General features: G+C 34.2%; 1 protein-coding gene and 1 long non-coding RNA gene across 13 annotated transcripts in view; one reads left to right on the forward strand and one right to left on the reverse strand.

The window, feature by feature from the left end:
- LOC127722682 (L-tyrosine decarboxylase-like) overlaps positions 1–7,925 on the reverse strand; it is a 69,994-nt gene extending 62,069 nt beyond the window's left edge. For both annotated transcript variants that reach the window (XM_052229338.1, XM_052229337.1), the window contains exon 1: positions 7,805–7,925. The gene's annotated coding sequence lies outside the window, so the exon portion shown is untranslated. The remainder of the gene's footprint in view (positions 1–7,804) is intronic.
- Positions 7,926–9,202: 1,277 nt separating this feature from the next.
- Positions 9,203–17,762, forward strand: LOC127723009 (uncharacterized). 11 transcript variants are annotated; one of them, XR_007991811.1, is made up of 6 exons: positions 9,560–9,901; positions 11,034–11,414; positions 12,166–12,468; positions 13,793–14,241; positions 15,565–16,865; positions 17,622–17,762. It is a non-coding gene; the product is annotated as an uncharacterized LOC127723009 (long non-coding RNA). The 11 variants fall into 11 exon arrangements; XR_007991795.1 differs by lacking the exons at positions 9,560–9,901; positions 11,034–11,414; positions 12,166–12,468 and adding an exon at positions 9,203–9,523 and having other exon boundaries at positions 13,300–14,241; XR_007991808.1 differs by lacking the exons at positions 11,034–11,414; positions 12,166–12,468 and having other exon boundaries at positions 13,490–14,241.
- Positions 17,763–18,801: the final 1,039 nt, after the last annotated feature.

Genomic DNA, 18,801 nt, shown 5'->3' on the forward strand with positions numbered 1-18,801 from the left:
AGGGCCTCAAATCAAAAGACCCTAGGTCTCAATTATATAAGATGAATGAGTTATATCACCATACATGTAATTTTGAATATAAAAGGTGAGAAAACTCCCATTAAATGTCTCCGTACCCTTTCAACTCAAATTTACGTGTTACGACATGTCGCAACTAACAATTCTGTAAAAAAAATTTGCTGATATCTTATAAGATTTCTGAAAATTAGTGATAACAAGCCGAAATCTAAATTTTTAACATGACCTTGACCTTTGACCTTGACCTCATTTTCATTTTTATGGACCAAGGACCTCAAATCAAAAGACCCTAGGCCTCTATGACTTATGGTTTTCCAGTTACAAATAAATTTCACTTATATCAATACAAAAGGGAAATAACTCTCATATGGAGTCTTCGTAAAGCTTCGGTCTAAATAAAACCTAACATCCTGAGGATATAACGAGCAATTTGGAAAAATAAATTTGTGGCTTTCTTTTACGGTTGCGGAGGAGATCTCATAACAAGAAAAACGGTGTTTGGGGAGATAACTCTAACAAAGAAAAGTGTTCGGTTAAACAGGGTCAGTTTCAAAAGCGTATAGATTGTATGATATCATATACCAAAAAACTAAGCGACATCTTTTGAAACAAAAATACACCGCAAGAAAAAAATTAGGCGGAAGAAAAAAAAAATAATCAGAAGAAAACCAATAGGTCTTTCCACGGAAAGGTGGAAAGACCTAAATATACCAAGTAAAATGACAAAATCTAAATATACAAATCCCTGGGCAAATAAAGAAATTGATAGTTTATGTAAAAAACAAAAAGACGAGCATTTAATAAAGCTAAAAAAACTGGGAAACAAATCCACAAAGATAAATACAAAAAGCTTAAAGCAACAGCTCAAAGAGAAATTAGGAAAGCCCAAAGTAAATATATGGAAGAAATCATAAGTCCACAACAGGAAAAACCAAAATCATTTTGGCAATACATAAAAGTGAAAAAGACTGAAACATCAGGAGTCTTACCTTTGAAAGGTAAAGATGGATTACTTTATAGTGATCCACAAACACAATCAAATATTTTAAATGAACAATTTAAAAGTGCATTTACTAAAGAAGATAAAACTTCTATGCCACATAAACCTAAAAGTCCCTACCCCCACCATGCCAGATATAACCATTAGTATCAATGGCATAATTAAACTCCTTAAAAATATAAACCCCCATAAAGCTAGTGGACCTGATATCCCTGCTATTTTCCTTAATAAACTCTCGGAAGAGATATCCCCCTTCCTTGTATTCTTTTTTCAAAAATCCATAAATGATGGAAAAATCCCAGAAGAGTGGAAACAGGCAAATGTTGTGCCAATTTTTAAAAAGGGAGATAAGCATAATGCAATTAACTTTAGACAGGTTTCTTTAACGGCTGTATGTTGTAAGGTTTTAGAACACGTCTTAACAAGTAATATTAGAAAACATTTAGATTTAAATAAGATTTTAAATGATTGCCAACATGGCTTTAGGAGTAAACGTTCCTGTGAAGCACAACTTGTTATCAGCATCCAGGACATAGCCAAATACTTGGCAGAAGGTAATCAAGTTGATGCAATACTTTTAGATTTTTCTAAATCTTTTGATAAGGTCCCCCATGAAAGATTAATAACAAAACTTAATTATTATGGTATACGTGAAAATAACTTACTTTGGATAAAAGATTTTTTGTCAAACAGGCAACAGCAAGTCCTGCTTAACGGTGTTCAATCTTCCAAATTAGCTGTTGACTCTGGTGTTCCTCAGGGCACAGTATTAGGCCCAACTTTATTTTTGTTATTCATAAACGACCTACCTGAGCATGTCTCCTGTAAGGTTCGTCTTTTTGCTGACAACTGTTTACTTTATGAAACATCAAATAATATAAATGAGTCTCAAGCACTCCAAAAAAATCTATCAAGCCTTGAAAATTGGGAATCTGAATGGCAAATGAAATCTAATCCTGAAAAATGCTATGTCATAAATATTTCTAAAAAGTCAAGAACTAATTTATTTCAATATAAATTACATAACCATGTACTAGAATCTGTCAGAGACAGCAAGTATCTAGGAATTACAATAAGCAATGATCTTGATTGGGGCCCCATATTAATAATATAACTTCAAAGGCAAATAAAACACTAGGTTTTTTACGTAGAAAAATGAAAAACTGTACACGTAAGGTTAAAAACCTTACGTACTTTTAACCTTACGTACACATCACTTGTGCGTCCGACCGTCGAGTACTCCTCACCAGTTTGGGATCCGTACAAACAAAGCCAAATAAACCAAATTGAGCAAGATATATTTTTAATGATTATAACGATAGATCACCAGGCGCTGTCACTGGTATGTTAAACAAACTAAAATGGGAAAACTTGCAATCCCGTAGAACAAAAGCTAAGCTTGTCTTGATTTATGAGATTAATAACTCGGAAACGTAAAATTTAAAATATATAACATCGAAAGGGAGCTAATGTCAATAGATATAAACAATTCACCACAATTTCTTGCAAGTTGGTGAAAGCATTCTCGAGTTATTGTCAGAAAACTGGAAAATCCCCTTTTTTTTAATGAATACTGGCAATTACATGTGTCTAGCTTTAAAAGACCAATATTTAAAAGCTCTGATAGATCCCGACACGTGCATTTACTATTAAAATTATTGCTCAGTAATCAGGTCGAAACCAATCCAGGACCAAACAACTTAAACGAGTCTAGCTACTCATGTTCTATCTGCTCACGGGATTGTACTTGGAACCAAGACGCTATAGTCTGTGATAACTGTGATAAATGGTGTCATGCAGGGTGTGTAAACATCAGCTCATCCATGTATGAAAAGTATGGAAATACTTCAGCCCTCTGGGTATGTCCAAATTGTGATACCCCCCAACCATTCCAGAACAATTTTTCAGTCCTTTTTATCAACAGGAAATTCAGTGTTAACAACAAACTCATTTTCATGTTTATCCCAAACTGACAGTTCAGCTTTTTCAGTCAGTCTTAATGATAATACAGATAATATTGGAAATCCAGTAGCTACGTCTTCTTCATAACCAGTAGCAACAAAAATAAATAAAAGAATAAATAGGCAAACTTCGCTAAGAGTGTTAAATATAAATTTTAGAAGCTGCAAAAACAAAGTGGCCCAAATAGAAAATTTAACAAGCATTCTGAGAGTATTGCATGGCAATACATAGTCCCCTACCAGGTAAAAATTCTTTATACTGGAACAAAATGCTAACTTGTTATATAACTTGCCATGGTGTAAACAAAAAGTAAATATCATGTCAATATCTTCAAGCATGACTAAAAACAGTGTGGAAAACTGATTATATGAGTGAATTTTTCAAGTCCAAGGACCATAACTCTGCACAAAATTATAAGACCGAAACAAAAATTTGAACTTGATCTGTAACTTGTCATGATAAAACTATATACTAATTATCAATCAATATCGTATAAGCATGATGAAAAAACATTCGATAGAATTAATAGTTCTCTAAAATTAGATATGATGTAATACAGTGTATATCTATTTTCAAATTATAATCAAATATAATTAATAGTTCCAAATATTTTTTCTTTCATTTGTCACAAACTAATATTGATTTGTAACTTATCTATAAAATGTCAACAACTTTTATCTACACAATGTAATGTATTGAAATATATACATAATAAAAATAGATTATTATCTAATTAAAGGATTTCTCTTCATATTTTTTTTTTATATATATAGCATTCAGAAAATTAGTTTATACTAAATAACTAAAAAACCTGCCAAAAAATTCTTCAAATAATTGAACAAAGAATGTCTTTTAAAAAGTTAGTTATCTTCCTTTGTACAGAAATATGGTTTAACATAGTACTCTAACATTAGATATGGTCCATAACTCTGGATTAAATCATCAGACCGGAACAAAATTTGAACTTGATCTATAACTTGTCATGATAAAAATATATACCAAATATCAAATCAATATCTTCAAGAACGAAGAAAAAAAGTGTGGAAAGCTAATTTGCCGGACTGACAGACAGACAGACAGACAGACAGACAGACAGACAGACAGACAGACGGACCGGCGGAGTGCAAACCTAAAGTCCCCTTCGACTTCGTCGGTAGGGGACTAATAACATCATCTAAACCTGATATTATAATTGGGAATGAGACTTGGCTAAATAAGGATGTCAAGTCCTCTGAGATATTTCCTTCTTCACTATTTGAGGATGTATTCCGGTGAGACCGAGAATGTAAAGAAGGCGGAGGCGTTTTAATAGCTATTAGAAAGGGTATTATATGCCAACAAATTTATTGTAGTAAAAATGTAGAGCTGATAGCAGCACAAATAGATATCACAGATTCAAAGTCCTTGATAATTGTTTCAGTTTACAGACCACCAAGTAAATCTGATATAAACTATTTTAAACAGATGTTATAAGAAATAAATGATTAAAATTAAAGTTTAAAAATTCAACCTTCTGGATAAGTGGAGACCTTAATCTTCCTGATATAGATTGGCCATCAATGACAATAGAGGGCAAAATGTAACCGAAGGAAATGAATGAAATCTTTTTAGATTTATTAAACAATCTAGGTATGGATGATCATGGATCAGTTAGTAAATTTTCCTACCAGGAAAGATAATATTTTAGACATCTTTTGTACCAACCAACCAAATCTTATAACCAAAATTAAATCAATACCTGGTATATCGGATCACAACATAGTTTTGGTTGATGCCATTTGTAAGCCTAAAAGAGCTACGCAATGCCCCCATAAAATTTTCTTATGGAAGAAGGTGGATTTAGAAAAAATTAAAAACATTATAAAATCATTTATATGTGATCTGCTAAGCCAGACCACATTAGAACTTACTATAGATCAGTGGTGGATTAAGTTTAGAGATGGAATAATAAAAATCATCAATGAAAATATACCAAGTAAAATGACAAAATCTAAATATACAAATCCCTGGGCAAATAAAGAAATTGATAGTTTATGTAAAAAACAAAGACCAGCATTTAATAAAGCTAAAAAAACTGGGAAACAAATCCACAAAGATAAATACAAAAAGCTTAAAGCAACAGCTCAAAGAGAAATTAGGAAAGCCCAAAGTAAATATATGGAAGAAATCATAAGTCCACAACAGGAAAAACCAAAATCATTTTGGCAATACATAAAAGTGAAAAAGACTGAAACATCAGGAGTCTTACCTTTGAAAGGTAAAGATGGATTACTTTATAGTGATCCACAAACACAATCAAATATTTTAAATGAACAATTTAAAAGTGCATTTACTAAAGAAGATAAAACTTCTATGCCACATAAACCTAAAAGTCCCTACCCCCACCATGCCAGATATAACCATTAGTATCAATGGCATAATTAAACTCCTTAAAAATATAAACCCCCATAAAGCTAGTGGACCTGATATCCCTGCTATTTTCCTTAATAAACTCTCGGAAGAGATATCCCCCTTCCTTGTATTCTTTTTTCAAAAATCCATAAATGATGGAAAAATCCCAGAAGAGTGGAAACAGGCAAATGTTGTGCCAATTTTTAAAAAGGGAGATAAGCATAATGCAATTAACTTTAGACAGGTTTCTTTAACGGCTGTATGTTGTAAGGTTTTAGAACACGTCTTAACAAGTAATATTAGAAAACATTTAGATTTAAATAAGATTTTAAATGATTGCCAACATGGCTTTAGGAGTAAACGTTCCTGTGAAGCACAACTTGTTATCAGCATCCAGGACATAGCCAAATACTTGGCAGAAGGTAATCAAGTTGATGCAATACTTTTAGATTTTTCTAAATCTTTTGATAAGGTCCCCCATGAAAGATTAATAACAAAACTTAATTATTATGGTATACGTGAAAATAACTTACTTTGGATAAAAGATTTTTTGTCAAACAGGCAACAGCAAGTCCTGCTTAACGGTGTTCAATCTTCCAAATTAGCTGTTGACTCTGGTGTTCCTCAGGGCACAGTATTAAGCCCAACTTTATTTTTGTTATTCATAAACGACCTACCTGAGCATGTCTCCTGTAAGGTTCGTCTTTTTGCTGACAACTGTTTACTTTATGAAACATCAAATAATATAAATGAGTCTCAAGCACTCCAAAAAAATCTATCAAGCCTTGAAAATTGGGAATCTGAATGGCAAATGAAATCTAATCCTGAAAAATGCTATGTCATAAATATTTCTAAAAAGTCAAGAACTAATTTATTTCAATATAAATTACATAACCATGTACTTGAATCTGTCAGAGACAGCAAGTATCTAGGAATTACAATAAGCAATGATCTTGATTGGGGCCCCATATTAATAATATAACTTCAAAGGCAAATAAAACACTAGGTTTTTTACGTAGAAAAATGAAAAACTGTACACGTAAGGTTAATAACCTTACGTACTTTTAACCTTACGTACACATCACTTGTGCGTCCGACCGTTGAGTACTCCTCACCAGTTTGGGATCCGTACAAACAAAGCCAAATAAACCAAATTGAGCAAGATATGTTTTTAATGATTATAACGATAGATCACCAGGCGCTGTCACTGGTATGTTAAACAAACTAAAATGGGAAAACTTGCAATCCCGTAGAACAAAAGCTAAGCTTGTCTTGATTTATAAGATTAATGGGGGGTTGGTCGAAGTCACTAATGACGTCCTGACACAATCTGACAGGCGAACTAGAGGCCTACATAAATTTCGACATATATATACAAATAAAGACTTTTTTAAATCATCTTTTTTCCCAAGTACTATTGCTGTCTGGAACGATCTCCCAGAAACAATTTGCATGTCAACCTCCCTAGAATCCTTCAAAGGTTGTATCTCCACCTTAACATTTGGAGGTTCTAGTCTGGCTAATTAATTAGTGTATTTAAGCCACTGTACATAATGTGAATATGTTTAACATTAAGCTACAACTAATGCTATTTTAAATTGTAATTGAACTGTGGCAAATATTTTTATTTTATTATAACACAATTTTCGACATCCATTTGCATGTACATAGCGCCACAGTTCCGGGTTATTCCACACTCCGGCACCGGAGTCTTTCCCGTACCAGGAAGAAGAAGAAGAAGCTATACAAATCTTAACATTTACTTACTTCAAAGATGTCTACAGTTTATTATTTTGATTCTACAGAAAACAGCAATATATGGTAAAGAAGCTGCATCCAAATGATTTACATTATTCATGGTTTTTCCTGAAGTTAAACTTCTATCGAATCTCTACCTGTAGGTTTGATATTTACTATAATTTTGGCCAACTAAATTAGACTCAACTCAAATATCGTCCCTGGGCTTCCAAAATGTTGAAAATTACTAATTTTTCAAAAAAAAAAATATCTCACAAACAGGCTTTGAAACTTTGGTCGAAATGCATGCTTCCATAATGTCGTATGGAACTTGAACATTTTTGTAAATGGCTGTGAAGTAAAAACTTTGACATTTCTGGATTACCCAAAAACTTAATTGATTTTCACAGAAATAAAGAAATGTACAAGCATTTGATTCCCAAAGCCATTATACAACAATTTTCAAGTTTACATACAACATTTTGGAAGCAAACTTTACTGTTATGAATGTTTAATTATACTTTCATAGTTTTGTTTAGCCGAAAATATAATTTGTTCCCGGCAAAACTGACAGTTTCCTATTTTGCGTTACCAGCTGGTTACGAAATTCCGCCAACATGTGGCATTCGAATAACATCTTAGTTTTGTGTTCCAGTTTGTTATTAATACTACATTTCATTAGTAACTGCATTTTACCTGCTTTATGTTCCCAAATCGGTGTAAAGTCGGATGAAATTGTCCATTCCAATGTTTACGTACTCGCTAACTTTATTACACATTTAACCTTGAACGGTAGTGACCTACTGTCTTAGCGAACAATTAGGAGGTATAACTAAAAACCACAATATCACATAAGGTTATCACGTTTTTTCGAGCTAGCGAACAATTATGAGAATACATACAATCTTAAACAAAAACGAAAAAACTAACTTAAAACAAAAGGGAAACCATACTTCATTTATAAAGAATACAAAGCTTTTCTTTCCTAACTAAATAAATCCACATAAGGCATTCAATAGACAGCTGGATTGCAAAGTGACCATAAGTTAACACAATGACACAATGCATTTTTAGGGAATTGGGGTGCACTTTACGTTGTTTGGTCCGATTAATAGAGATTGTGACAGGTTAGGCTATATAGGTGTTTAAGAGGAGATAGTGCCGCATAGTTTAGGAAAATCTCCAGAGTGGTTTATGTTCGAAAATCTTAAATTGTGGTAGAAAAAAACTGAAATTAACAAAATGAAATTTGGGAATAGGACATTTTAAGTTAATTTTTGACCAATTTGAATAGATTGTTACAGGCAACGACTATATAGGTGTTTTAGAGGAGACATTTCTGCATCGTTTAGGAAAATCTCCAGAGAGGTTTATGTTCGAAAATCTGAAGTTACGGTAAAAAAACTGAAATTGACAAAATAAGATTAGGGGGGTAGGGCACTAAAAGTTAATGTTTAACCAATTTATAGAGATTGTGACGGGCAACGACTATATAGTTATTGTAGAGGAGACATTGGCGCATCGTTTAAGAAAAATTCCAGATCACTTTATGTTCGAAAATCGGAAGTTAGGGTTAAAAAACTGAAACTTTCAAAATGAGATTGTGGGGTTGGGCACTCAAAGTTAATTTTGGACCAATTTATAGAGATTGTGACGGGCAATGACTATAAAGGTGTTGTAGAGGAGACATTGGCGCATCGTTTAAGAAAATCTCAAGATTGGTTTATGTTCGAAAATCTGAACTTACGGTTAAAAAACTGAAATTGTGAAATTGAATAAATGAGATTAGGGGGTAGGCCAATTTAAGTTAATTTTGGACCAATTTGAAGAGATTGTGACGGGCAATGACTATATAGGTGTTGTAGAGGAGACAATGGCGCATTGTTTAAGAAAATCTCCAGAGTGGTTTATGTTCGAAAATATGAAGTTACGGTTAAAAAACTGAAAATTTTATTGTGAAATTGACAAAATGAGATTAGGGGGGTAGGGCACTAAAAATAAAATTTGGACCATTTTAAAGAGATTGTGACGGACAACAACTACATAGGTGTTGTAGAGGAGACAATAGCCCATCGTTTAAGAAAATCTCCAGAGTTGTTTATGTTCGAAAATCTGAACTTACGGTTAAAAAACTGAAATTGTGAAATTGACAAAATGAGATTAGGGGTATGCCAATTTAAGTTAATTTTGGACCATCTTCAAAAGATTGTGACGGGCAACGACTATATAGGTATTGTAGAGGAGACAATAGCGCATCGTTTAGGAAAATCTCCAGAGTGGTTTATGTTCGAAAATCTGAAGTTACGGTTAAAAAACTGAAATTGTGAAATTGACAAAATGAGATTAGGGGGGTAGGCCAATTTAAGTTAATTTTGGACCAATTTCAAGAGATTGTGACGGTCAACGACTATATAGGTGTTGTAGAAGAGACAATGGTGCGTCGTTTAAGAAAATCTATTGAGTGGTTTATGTTCGAAAATCTGAAGTTACGGTTAAAAAACTGAATTTTTTTTTGTGAAATTGACAAAATGAGATTAGGGGGGTAGGGTACTAAAAGAAAAATTTTGACCATTTTAAAGTGATTGTGAAGGACAACGACTATATAGGTGTTGTAGAGGATTGGTGCATCGTTTAAGAAAATCTCCAGAGTGGTTTATGTTCGAAAATCTGAAGTTACGGTTAAAAAACTGAAAATTTTATTGTGAAATTGACAAAATGAGATTAGGGTGGTAGGGCACTAAAAGAAAAATTTGGACCATTTTAAAGAGATTGTGACGGAGAACGACTATATAGGTGTTGTAGAAGAGACATTGGCGCATCGTTTAAGAAAATCTCCAGAGTGGTTTATGTTCGAAAATCTGAAGTTACGGTTAAAAAACTGAAAATTTTATTGTGAAATTGACAAAATGAGATTAGGGGGGTAGGGCACTAAAAGAAAAATTTGGACCATTTTAAAGAGATTGTGACGGAGAACGACTATATAGGTGTTGTAGAGGAGACATTGGCGCATCGTTTAAGAAAATCTCCAGAGTGGTTTATGTTCGAAAATCTGAAGTTACGGTTAAAAAACTGAAATTGTGAAATTGACAAAATGAGATAAGGGGGTATGCCAATTTAAGTTAATTTTGGACCATCTTCAAGAGATTGTGACGGGCAACGACTATATAGGTGTTGTAGAGGAGACAATGGCGCGTCGCTTAAGAAAATCTCCTGAGTGGTTTATGTTCGAAAATCTGAAGTAACGGTTAAAAAACTGAAAATTTTATTGTGAAATTGACAAAATGAGATTAGGGGGTAGAGCACTAACAGAAAAATTTGGACCATTTTAAAGAGATTGTGACGGGCAACGACTATATAGGTGTTATAGAGGAGAACTTGGCGCATCGTTTAAGAAAATCTCCAGAGTGGTTTATGTTCGAAAATCTGAAGTTACGGTTAAAAAACTGAAATTGTGAAATTGACAAAATGAGATTAGGGGGGTAGGGCAATTTAAGTTAATTTTGGACCAATTTCAAGAGATTGTGATCGGCAACGACTATATAGGTGTTGTAGAGGAGACAATGGCGCATCGTTTAAGAAAATCTCCAGAGTAGTTTATGTTCGAAAATCTGAAGTTACGGTTAAAAATCTGAAAATTTTATTGTGAAATTGACAAAATGAGATTAGGGGGGTAGGGCACTAAAAGAAAAATTTGGACCATTTTAAAGAGATTGTGACGGGCAACCACTATATAGGTGTTGTAGGAAAGACAATGGCGCATCGTTTAAGAAAATCTCCAGAGTGGTTTATGTTCGAAAATCTGAAGTTACGGTTAAAAATCTGAAAATATTATTGTGAATTTGACAAAATGAGATTAGGGGGGTAGGGCACTAAAAGAAAAATTGAGACCATTTTGAAGAGATTGTGACGGGCAACGACTATATAGGTGTTGTAGAGGAGACATTGGCGCATTGTTTAAGAAAATCTCCTGAGTGGTTTATGTTCGAAAATCTGAAGTTACGGTTAAAAAACTGAAAATTTTATTGTGAAATTGACAAAATGAGATTAGGGGGGTAGGGCACAAAAGAAAAATTAGGACCATTTTAAAGAGATTGTGACGGACAACGACTATATAGGTGTTGTAGAGGAGACAATGGCGCATCGTTTAAGAAAATCTCCAGAGTGGTTTATGTTCGAAAATCTGAAGTTACGATTAAAAAACTGAAACTTTTATTGTGAAATTGACAAAATGAGATTAGGGGGGTAGGGCAATTTAAGTTAATTTTTGACCAATTTCAAGAGATTGTGACGGGCAACGACTATATAGGTGTTGTAGAGGAAACAATGGCGCATCGTTTAAGAAAATCTCCAGAGTGGTTTATGTTCGAAAATCTGAAGTTACGGTTAAAAAACTGAAATTGTGAAATTGACAAAATGAGATTAGGGGGGTAGGCCAATTTAAGTTAATTTTGGACCAATTTCAAGAAATTGTGACGGGCAACGACTATATGGATGTTGTAGAGGAGACAATGGCGCATCGTTTAAGAAAATCTCCAGAGTGGTTTATGTTCGAAAATCTGAACTTACGGTTAAAAAACTGAAATTGTGAAATTGACAAAATGAGATTAGGGGGGTAGGCCAATTTAAGTTAATTTTGGACCAATTTCAAGAGATTGTGACGGGCAACGACTATATAGGTGTTGTAGAGGAGACAATGGCGCGTCGTTTAAGAAAATCTCCAGAGTGGTTTATGTTCGAAAATCTGAAGTTACGGTTAAAAAACTGAATATTTTATTGTGAAATTGACAAAATGAGATTGAGGGGGTAGGGCACTAAAAGAAAAATTTGGACCATTTTGAAGAGATTGTGACGGGCAACGACTATATAGGTGTTGTAGAGGAGAAATTGGCGCATCGTTTAAGAAAATCTCCTGAGTGGTTTATGTTCGAAAATCTGAAGTTACGGTTAAAAAACTGAAAATTTCATTGTGAAATTGACAAAATGAGATTAGGGGGGTAGGGCACAAAAGAAAAATTAGGACCATTTTAAAGAGATTGTGACGGACAACGACTATATAGGTGTTGTAGAGGAGACAATGGCGCATCGTTTAAGAAAATCTCCTGAGTGGTTTATGTTCGAAAATCTGAAGTTACGGTTAAAAAACTGAAATTGTGAAATTGACAAAACGAGATTAGGGGTGTAGGCCAATTTAAGTTAGTTTTGGACCAATTTCAAGAGATTGTGACGGGCAACAACTATATAGATGTTGTAGAGAAGACAATGGCGCATCGTTTAAGAAAATCTCCAGAGTGGTTTATGTTCGAAAATCTGAAGTTACGGTTAAAAAACTGAAAATTTTATTGTGAAATTGACAAAATTAGGTTAGGGGGGTAGGGCACTAAAAGAAAAATTTGGACCATTTTAAAGAGATTGTGACGGAGAACGACTATATAGGTGTTGTAGAGGAGACATTGGCGCATCGTTTAAGAAAATCTCCAGAGTGGTTTATGTTCGAAAATCAGAACTTACTGTTAAAAAACTTTAAATTTTATTGTGAAATTGACAAAATGAGATTAGGGGATAGAGCACTAAAAGAAAAATTTGGACCATTTTAAAGAGATTGTGACGGGCAACGACTATATAGGTGTTGTAGAGGAGACATTGGCGCATCGTTTAAGAAAAATCTCCAGAGTGGTTTATGTTCGAAAATCTGAAGTTACGGTTAAAAAAATGAAATTGTGAAATTGACAAAATGAGATTAGGGGGGTAGGGCAATTTAAGTTAATTTTGGACCAATTTCAAGAGATTGTGATCGGCAACGACTATATAGGTGTTGTAGAGGAGACAATGGCGCATCGTTTAAGAAAATCTCCAGAGTGGTTTATGTTCGAAAATCCGAAGTTACGGTTAAAAATCTGAAAATTTTATTGTGAAATTGACAAAATGAGATTAGGGGGGTAGGGCACTAAAAGAAAAATTTGGACCATTTTAAAGAGATTGTGACGGGCAACCACTATATAGGTGTTGTAGGAAAGACAATGGCGCATCGTTTAAGAAAATCTCCAGAGTGGTTTATGTTCGAAAATCTGAAGTTACGGTTAAAAATCTGAAAATATTATTGTGAATTTGACAAAATGAGATTAGGGGGGTAGGGCACTAAAAGAAAAATTGAGACCATTTTGAAGAGATTGTGACGGGCAACGACTATATAGGTGTTGTAGAGGAGACATTGGCGCATTGTTTAAGAAAATCTCCTGAGTGGTTTATGTTCGAAAATCTGAAGTTACGGTTAAAAAACTGAAAATTTTATTGTGAAATTGACAAAATGAGATTAGGGGGGTAGGGCACAAAAGAAAAATTAGGACCATTTTAAAGAGATTGTGACGGACAACGACTATATAGGTGTTGTAGAGGAGACAATGGCGCATCGTTTAAGAAAATCTCCAGAGTGGTTTATGTTCGAAAATCTGAAGTTACGATTAAAAAACTGAAACTTTTATTGTGAAATTGACAAAATGAGATTAGGGGGGTAGGGCAATTTAAGTTAATTTTTGACCAATTTCAAGAGATTGTGACGGGCAACGACTATATAGGTGTTGTAGAGGAAACAATGGCGCATCGTTTAAGAAAATCTCCAGAGTGGTTTATGTTCGAAAATCTGAAGTTACGGTTAAAAAACTGAAATTGTGAAATTGACAAAATGAGATTAGGGGGGTAGGCCAATTTAAGTTAATTTTGGACCAATTTCAAGAAATTGTGACGGGCAACGACTATATGGATGTTGTAGAGGAGACAATGGCGCATCGTTTAAGAAAATCTCCAGAGTGGTTTATGTTCGAAAATCTGAACTTACGGTTAAAAAACTGAAATTGTGAAATTGACAAAATGAGATTAGGGGGGTAGGCCAATTTAAGTTAATTTTGGACCAATTTCAAGAGATTGTGACGGGCAACGACTATATAGGTGTTGTAGAGGAGACAATGGCGCGTCGTTTAAGAAAATCTCCAGAGTGGTTTATGTTCGAAAATCTGAAGTTACGGTTAAAAAACTGAATATTTTATTGTGAAATTGACAAAATGAGATTGAGGGGGTAGGGCACTAAAAGAAAAATTTGGACCATTTTGAAGAGATTGTGACGGGCAACGACTATATAGGTGTTGTAGAGGAGAAATTGGCGCATCGTTTAAGAAAATCTCCTGAGTGGTTTATGTTCGAAAATCTGAAGTTACGGTTAAAAAACTGAAAATTTCATTGTGAAATTGACAAAATGAGATTAGGGGGGTAGGGCACAAAAGAAAAATTAGGACCATTTTAAAGAGATTGTGACGGACAACGACTATATAGGTGTTGTAGAGGAGACAATGGCGCATCGTTTAAGAAAATCTCCTGAGTGGTTTATGTTCGAAAATCTGAAGTTACGGTTAAAAAACTGAAATTGTGAAATTGACAAAACGAGATTAGGGGTGTAGGCCAATTTAAGTTAGTTTTGGACCAATTTCAAGAGATTGTGACGGGCAACAACTATATAGATGTTGTAGAGAAGACAATGGCGCATCGTTTAAGAAAATCTCCAGAGTGGTTTATGTTCGAAAATCTGAAGTTACGGTTAAAAAACTGAAAATTTTATTGTGAAATTGACAAAATTAGGTTAGGGGGGTAGGGCACTAAAAGAAAAATTTGGACCATTTTAAAGAGATTGTGACGGAGAACGACTATATAGGTGTTGTAGAGGAGACATTGGCGCATCGTTTAAGAAAATCTCCAGAGTGGTTTATGTTCGAAAATCAGAACTTACTGTTAAAAAACTTTAAATTTTATTGTGAAATTGACAAAATGAGATTAGGGGATAGAGCACTAAAAGAAAAATTTGGACCATTTTAAAGAGATTGTGACGGGCAACGACTATATAGGTGTTGTAGAGGAGACATTGGCGCATCGTTTAAGAAAATCTCCAGAGTGGTTTATGTTCGAAAATCTGAAGTTACGGTTAAAAAAATGAAATTGTGAAATTGACAAAATGAGATTAGGGGGGTAGGGCAATTTAAGTTAATTTTGGACCAATTTCAAGAGATTGTGATCGGCAACGACTATATAGGTGTTGTAGAGGAGACAATGGCGCATCGTTTAAGAAAATCTCCAGAGTGGTTTATGTTCGAAAATCCGAAGTTACGGTTAAAAATCTGAAAATTTTATTGTGAAATTGACAAAATGAGATTAGGGGGGTAGGGCACTAAAAGAAAAATTTGGACCATTTTAAAAAGATTGTGACGGGCAACCACTATATAGGTGTTGTAGGAGAGACAATGGCGCATCGTTTAAGAAAATCTCCAGAGTGGTTTATGTTCGAAAATCTGAAGTTACGGTTAAAAATCTGAAAATATTATTGTGAATTTGACAAAATGAGATTAGGGGGGTAGGGCACTAAAAGAAAAATTTGGACCATTTTAAAGAGATTGTGACGGGCAACGACTCTATAGGTGTTGTAGAGAAGACATTGGCGCATCGTTTAAGAAAATCTGAAGTAACGGTTAAAAAACTGAAAATTTTATTGTGAAATTGACAAAATGAGATTAGGGGGGTAGGCCAATTTAAATTAATTTTGGACCAATTTCAAGAGATTGTGACGGGCAACGACTATATAGGTGTTGTAGAAGAGACAATGGCGCGTCGTTTAAGAAAATCTCCAGAGTGGTTTATGTTCGAAAATCTGAAGTTACGGTTAAAAAACTGAAAATTTTATTGTGAAATTGACAAAATGAGATTAGGGGGGTAGGGCACTAAAAGAAAAATTTGGACCATTTTAAAGAGATTGTGACGGAGAACGACTATATAGGTGTTGTAGAGGAGACAATGGCGCATCGTTTAAGAAAATCTCCAGAGTGGTTTATGTTCGAAAATCTGAAGTTACGGTTAAAAAACTGAAAATTTTATTGTGAAATTGACAAAATGAGATTAAGGGGGTAGGGCACTAAAAGAAAAATTTGGACCATTTTGAAGAGATTGTGACGGGCAACGACTATATAGGTGTTGTAGAGGAGACATTGGCGCATCGCTTAAGAAAATCTCCTGAGTGGTTTATGTTCGAAAATCTGAAGTTACGGTTAAAAAACTGAAAATTTTATTGTGAAATTGACAAAATGAGATTAGGGGGTAGGGCACAAAAGAAAAATTAGGACCATTTTAAAGAGATTGTGACGGACAACGACTATATAGGTGTTGTAGAGGAGACAATGGCGCATCGTTTAAGAAAATCTCCAGAGTGGTTTATGTTCGAAAATCAGAACTTACTGTTAAAAAACTGAAAATTTTATTGTGAAATTGACAAAATGAGATTAGGGGGTAGGGCACAAAAGAAAAATTAGGACCATTTTAAAGAGATTGTGACGGGCAACGACTACATAGGTGTTGTAGAGGAGACATTGGCGCATCGTTTAAGAAAATCTCCAGAGTGGTTTATGTTCGAAAATCTGAAGTTACGGTTAAAAAACTGAAAATTTTATTGTGAAATTGACAAAATGAGATTAGGGGGGTAGGGCAACTTAAGTTAATTTTGGACCAATTTTAAGAGGTTGTGACGGGCAACGACTATATAGGTGTTGTAGAGGAGACAATGGCGCATCGTTTAAGAAAATCTCCTGAGTGGTTTATGTTCGAAAATCTGAAGTTACGGTTAAAAAACTGAAATTGTGAAATTGACAAAATGAGATAAGGGGGGTAGGCCAATTTAAGTTAATTTTGGACCAATTTCAAGAGATTGTGACGGGCAACGACTATATAGGTGTTGTAGAGGAGACAATTGCGCATTGTTTAAGAAATTATCCAGAGTGGTTTATGTTCGAACATCTGAAGTTACGGTTAAAAAACTGAAACTTTTATTGTGAAATTGACAAAATGAGATTAAAGGGGTAGGGCACTAAAAGAAAAATTTGGACTATTTTAAAGAGATTGTGACGGGCAACGACTTTATAAGTGTTGTAGAGGAGACAATGGTGCTTCGTTTAAGAAAATCTCCAGAGTGGTTTATGTTCGAAAATCTAAAGTTACGATTAAAAAACTGAAACTTTTAATGTGAAATTGACAAAATGAGATTAGGGGGGTAGGGCAATTTAAGTTAATTTTGGACCAATTTCAAGAGATTGTGACGGACAACGACTATATAGGTGTTGTAGACGAGACAATGGCGCATCGTTTAAGAAAATCTCCAGAGTGGTTTATGTTCGAAAATCTGAAGTTACGGTTAAAAAACTGAAATTGTGAAATTGACAAAATGAGATTAGGGGTAGGCCAATTTAAGTTAATTTTGGACCTATTTCAAGAGATTGTGACGGGCAACGACTATATAGGTGTTGTAAAAGAGATAATGGCGCATTGTTTAAGAAATAATCCAGAGTGGTTTATGTTCGAAAATCTGAAGTTACGGTTAAAAAACTGAAAATTTTATTGCGAAATTGACAAAATGAGATTAAGGGGGTAGGGCACTAAAAGGGAATTTTGGACCACTTCAAAGAAATTGTGACGGGCAACGACTATATAGGTGTTGTAGAGGAAACAATGGCGCATCGTTTAAGAAAATCTCCAGAGTGGTTTATGTTCGAAAATCTGAAGTTACGGTTAAAAAACTGAAAATTTTATTGTGATATTGACAAAATGAGATTAGGGGGGTAGGGCACTAAAAGGAAATTTTGGACCATTTCAAAGAGATTGTGACGGACAACGACTATATAGGTGTTGTAGAGGAGACATTGGCGCATCGTTTAGGAAAATCTCCAGAGTGGTTTATGTTCAAAATCTGAAGTAACGGTTAAAAAACTGAAATTGTAAAAACGAGGGATGGCGTACCTTAAGATGATTGAAGACCAATTTATAGAGATTGTGACGGGCAACGACTGTATATGTAACGTAGAGGAGACATTAGAGAAGACATTGGCGTATCTATTTAGAAAAACTCCAGAATCGTTTATGTTTGGAAATCTGAAGTTAGGTTAAAAAAAATAGGGGGGGGGGGGGGGGGGGGGGGTTACCTTGTATAATGGAATGATGTTACTTTTTATACTTGTATAAAAAAGTACATCAATATTTTTCCCGCTATCCGACAGTATGTATACACCGTTTACAACACACTTTGTTGAAATCAACATTCTCTTGAGTCGGTAGTCCACAAACACGACAATGAAGTAAGTAATATTTTTTATTGAAATAACAGGGTCCTAAAACTTTGACAATGTCATTCTATATTTTTTTTGCATATCTCTTTCTGTCAACTCCTTCGCCATCCACATAAAACATGGATGATTGTAAACGTGCACATTATTACATATTTGTATACTGCACACAACATAATTGATAATAATGGTCCCCAAAAATGGAAAGAAATATAATACAGTCCTATTAATTTTATTTTACTAATAAAAAAGAAGTGATTGCTGAAATAAAGAAGTAATTTGTCTGAAAGCTTTGGAATTATCTTGTTGAATGACCAAACCACACCCCTTCCCTTTTTTCGACGAGTCAACGGTCGTTAAACGTTCTACGGGTGAACGTACATTTATCTCCGAGCTTCGTTGAGTATAATAGGGTAATAGCTAAACTTCTGATAAACTTTGTCAAATTATTTGACTGAGACAATTTCATTTTTTCACAAAATAATGGAAAATATGAGAGAACAGTAATACAAAAACGAAATTTAAAACACAACTTTGATTTGAATTTAAAAT

This window comes from Mytilus californianus, unplaced genomic scaffold, assembly GCF_021869535.1.
Source record: "Mytilus californianus isolate M0D057914Y unplaced genomic scaffold, xbMytCali1.0.p SCAF_1, whole genome shotgun sequence".
Lineage (NCBI taxonomy): Eukaryota > Metazoa > Mollusca > Bivalvia > Mytilida > Mytilidae > Mytilus > Mytilus californianus.